Raw genomic sequence first — 5,160 nt, forward strand, 5'->3', positions numbered from 1 at the left:
AACACTTAACAATATTTTTTCTGTAGGAAATAAAGAACATGCACAAAAGTAGAAGAAAAATTATATAAACTCCCACTATCTAAAGTCTTAGATTTAAATACACGCACACCTACCAGCTAAATTTTCTTATTGTAAAAAAATTAAAACAATACAGATAACACACAAGTCTGTTTTGACTCTTCTGAAATCCCTGTCTCTTCCACAGAGCATACATTTTTCTATGAATATGCAAATATTATACATAATGGAAATTATATATATATATGCACACATATACATAATTTTTAAAAAAATTTGTAAAAATTATATACTATCTGGCAACTTGCTTTTTTCACTTAATAATATACTATAAAATCTTTCTAGGTCAGCATATACAAATCGACCTCATTCTTTTTAATAACTGCCCAGTTCTATAATTTAGCTATTCCTCCAGTGATGGGCATTTATATTGACAGCATTTTGCTATGATAAACAATGCTGCAAAGGTTAGCCATGTTTATTGTGTGAATATATCTATAGATGTCTTATAAGAGGAATTGTCCAGTCAAAGACTATGTACACTTAAATATTTTCATAGGTGCCAACTTACCCTCCTTATACCAATTTATACTCCTACCAGTATGTATGAAATGCCCTGCTTCCCATCCTCTAATTTATTGATATTATTAATCTTGGTAGTTTTTTACTAAACTGCTAAGTGAACAATGATATACCTCTATTATTTCACATGTCTGAATATTACTGCTCATGCTTGTTGGCCGTTCTTATTTCTGCATCTCTGAGTTGCCTGTGCTTATCCCTGGCAGTAACTAAATGGGACCTCTGGACTTGAGCCAGCGTGGTCCAGCTTGGCCATGTGCTCATTGGATTGCCTTCACTTCTTGGGCTTTACTTTCTATATATAAAGGTCCTATCCAGCATTGAGACTCTATGCCTAGACTTATTTTAGTCACACTCGTGCTGATAGTTATTTGTGTACTTTCCTCTCTACCAAGTCCCCCCTCTACTCTAATGGTAGTATACACATCATTACGTAGAGTTCAGTCCCATGTAGACGGTGAGAATATGTCCTGCTTCTATCAGTTACCGTTCTTGAGGGCTTACTCAAGGCGGGCAGGCGGGCGGGCGGGCCGGCCAGCTGATGTCATGTGAGAAGCGTGAGCAGCATACCTCTCCAGCAATGGGCCGAGTCTGAACTCTCAGGCCCATAGTTGAAATAGCTGAGGCCCGGAGAGGGGGACGGGACTTGCTCAAGGTCACACAGAAGGTGGGGTGGGGATGGTTGTGTTTACTGAGTTCAGCGCCCAGCAGGCTGCGGCAGGCTCCCCATGAAACAGAGGAATTTCACCTGCAAGAGCAGCCCCGGACCTGGCCGGGCCGGCCGGCAGGGAAGGGAGCAGGGAGGGGAGCAGGGAGCCGGCAGGGCTCCCTACACATAGGCATTATATGAAGGGCTTCTATACATATTTCATTTAATTTCCATGCCTTATGTGGTAGGTACTATTATTATCTCCATTTTACAAAAGGAAAAATGGAGGCACAGAGGCCTTACGTAACTTGTCCAAGATTGTGTAGCTATTAACTTGAATTTGTTCCTAGGTTTGTTACCTGACATCTGAAACCTAAGCTCTTTCATTAGTTTTATTTATCTTCTATCCCTTGCATTTAATAGGGGCTTGATATATACATATTTCCCCAATATTTTATTATAAAGCTCTATAAGCATTTAGAAAAGTTAAAGAATTTTATAGTGAACAACCCGCATATCCTAGATTTTACAATTAGCACTATCCTTGCTTTATCACATATTTATCCCTTGATCTATACATCAAGCTATCGTATATTTTTTATGCAGCGCAAAGTAAATTGTAGACATTAGTATACTTTGCGCCAAATACTTTAGTATACATATCATTGACGAGGGTTCAATACTTATTAACAATTCTTTTTTCTTTTCACAGAGAAATATAGATGTAAGAGAAACACATTGATTGGTTGCCTCCTGCACGAGCCCTAATCAGGTCTCAGGCCGGGGAGGAGCCTGCAACAGAGGTATATACCCTTGACTGGAATCAAACCTGGGACCCTTCGGTCCGCAGGCCAATGTTCTATCCACTGAGCCAAACCGGCTAGGGCTAGTTTCTCCTTTCTTATTGCTGAGTAGTATTCCATTATATGAATGTGTAAATTGTTTCGCCTGTTGGTGAACTGATAGATGCATATTTGAGTTGAATCGTCCTTGCCCTCAAAATGCTTTCTGTTTTAAAGTGATAAAGCAATTGAATTGACTGAGTCGATGGTACTTTGCTTTGATTTTGAAGATAGTAGGATCACGATGATTTAGGTACATTCTCTAATTTACATACATACTCTAGTTTACATGCATACTTTTTCTTCACTTAAAATTAGGAAGGCCTCCTGGAGTAGGGTGAGGGGAGAAAGGCAGAGAAGGAAGTCAGAAAAACTATAAGGTTGGAGAGAGTAAGAGACGAAGGGGGGCTGGTAGAAACTACAGCCTGGAATGGAGAATGGGGAGGTGGTGATATCATTGCTACTGGAGACTTTGGACATGAGGACAGCAGATGCTGGAAGGTCCGGGGTCTACAAAAGACGACAGAGCCCAGGTCTCTAGTGAATTGGGTGCTGAGGAGCATAGAGCTGCACTACAGGTCTGACCCTGAAGGGGAAGGTTATAGGTAGCTTCAGGTATTTGGCCCTGGAGAGAACCCCGACCTCAGCCAGGCCTGGCAATTGTAGGGATGACAGTGGGGAATGGGTACCTTGTGAGCTGTCAGATAACAGTGGTAACACAGCGGGGATGAATGAAGGGCTGAAATGGACTCAGTCTCCAAAGGCCCCCAGGTTGGGATGAGAAGGGGTAACGTTAGCAGAGAGTTAATAACTAACCTGTGTCCACAAGAGACTTAGATATTTGGAATTTTAGAGCTAGAAGGGACCTAGATCACCTAGTTCAACCTTGAGCAAAGTGACAGGCTCAAGGTCCCCTGGTGACTTGTTGACAGATCCAGGCCTAGATACCAAATCCCCTAACATTTCCGGCCAGCACTGTCCCCTGCGCTGCTGCTGTGACTGTCTGTCTTCCTGCCTGTCACAATGACAGTGAGGGGCAAGCTTTTGCCAAGACAGGGGTTTACATGAAATTACTTTCCAGGGACCTTTCTAGCCCAAAGATTCTAGAATTTGGGGCCTCTTTTCTGTTGATACTGCTCAAATATTTAGCTCCCAGCAAAGAGCCAGGGTTGTGTAAGGATTGAAGAGTGAGAATTAGAGACCGAAAGGTGTTTTGGTGGGACAGCAGTGAAGGCATTTGGGTTCTCTGTGATTGAGTTGAGGCTGGGATACTCATTTGTCCCCTCCAGGTCCCCGAGGTGGGTTTCTTTATTCATTTCCCCACAGGTGCCCCTGGAGCCCTCTTCCAAACCAGCCCTTTAAGACAGTGCAAGTAGTGGTGGGTAAGGTGGGTAGCAACCAGCTGAAGATCTTATTTATGTCCTGGCATGTGGTGGTCTATGCCACACCCCCATCAGTGGTTCAGGAGGAGACAGAGAGACTCCCCATGTCAAAGTACAGCCCTAAAGCAGTGATGGCGAACCTTTGAGCTCAGTGTGTCAGCATTTTGAAAAACCCTAACTTAACTCTGGTGCCGTGTCACATATAGAAATTTTTTGATATTTGTAACCATAGTAAAACAAAGACTTATATTTTTGATATTTATTTTATATATTTAAATGCCATTTAACAAAGAAAAATCAACCAAAAAAATGAGTTCGCGTGTCACCTCTGACACGTGTATCATAGGTTCGCCCTCACTGCCCTGAAGAGATGTCTGCTGCCAGGCATTCCCCCAACCCAAGTCAGCCCAGACCCATCTGGCCAAGGTTGCCCCTGGCTTTGTGCCTCTTGGGCCCTAGATTCCTTGTCTTCCTACCCCCAGGTAACGTGCATGAGCCTTTGGAACCAAAAAGTTCAGAGGGAACTTTGTTTTACCAGATAGAAACGGAGGTGAGAGGAGAAAAGGGGTACCTGAGAGGTTCACAGGGAGCTAGTGACTAGACCAGATTCCCCACCTCTTTGGGTGTGTTCTACACCTGAAGATTTCTCTAGAACTGTGCTGTCCAATCCTCTAGCCCTCCTGGGGCTGCTGAATACTTGAAATGTGGTTTGTCTGAATCGCAATGTGCTCTAAGCGTAAAATATCCATTGGATTTCAAGGACTTAGTATGGAAAAGAGGATATAAGATACCTCAATGTTTTCTATATAGATTACATAGTAAGATGACAATGAATATCATGTAGGTTGATTTCACCTGTTTCTTTTTACCTTTAAGCCACTTGGGGCTGCTGAATACTTGAAATGTGGTTTGTCTGAATCGCAATGTGCTCTAAGCGTAAAATATCCATTGGATTTCAAGGACTTAGTATGGAAAAGAGGATATAAGATACCTCAATGTTTTCTATATAGATTACATAGTAAGATGACAATGAATATCATGTAGGTTGATTTCACCTGTTTCTTTTTACCTTTTAAAATGCGGTGGCTAGAAAATTTTACATTACATATATGACTTGAATTATATTTCTTTTGGATAGTGCTGCTCTTGAGAGGACACATTGATCTCTCAGGAACCACTGGGAGAGAGTGCTGGGCAATCAGCCAGTGTACCTGGGCCCTTGGGAGTTCCTGGCCTTGATGCCTTTCTAGGCTTTGTATCTGGGTTGGAGATCCCTCTCAGTAGAATGGGGAGCCTGCTTGGTTGTGGGGGTGGGGTACACAGAAAGGAAAGGCCTCTCCAGGGCCTTGCAATAGGTCATTGTGTCTAGAGTTCAGGGGGAAGGCCCTCATGGAGAGAGAACAGAAATGACATTTCATTTTTAATTAGGTGGTATGGCCTACTTCTACCTCTTGTTTCCTGCTGGTTAGAACGAGAAAGGCCCTCTCAACTCCACCCCCATCGGTTTTTCTCACTCCTGTCCCAGTCAGGTATGCATTGGAGCGGGAGTAGGTTGGCGCCATAGGCACACGTGCCCTGGAGCTGAGGTCTTCTCTCCCCCGCCACAACTTTCCTCCTGAGGCTATATTTAGGTGTTGGTCTGGGGAAAAGGATGTGAGTTTTTCAGGATCCTGTTTATCCAGTAGAC

General features: G+C 43.1%; 1 protein-coding gene across 7 annotated transcripts in view; it reads left to right on the forward strand.

Annotated features, from left to right (window-relative positions):
* The window catches only part of MYO18A (myosin XVIIIA), a 94,922-nt gene that overhangs the window by 2,140 nt on the left and 87,622 nt on the right, over window positions 1-5,160 (forward strand). The window lies entirely within an intron of this gene.

This window comes from Myotis brandtii, unplaced genomic scaffold (assembly GCF_000412655.1).
Source record: "Myotis brandtii unplaced genomic scaffold, ASM41265v1 scaffold50, whole genome shotgun sequence".
NCBI lineage: Eukaryota > Metazoa > Chordata > Mammalia > Chiroptera > Vespertilionidae > Myotis > Myotis brandtii.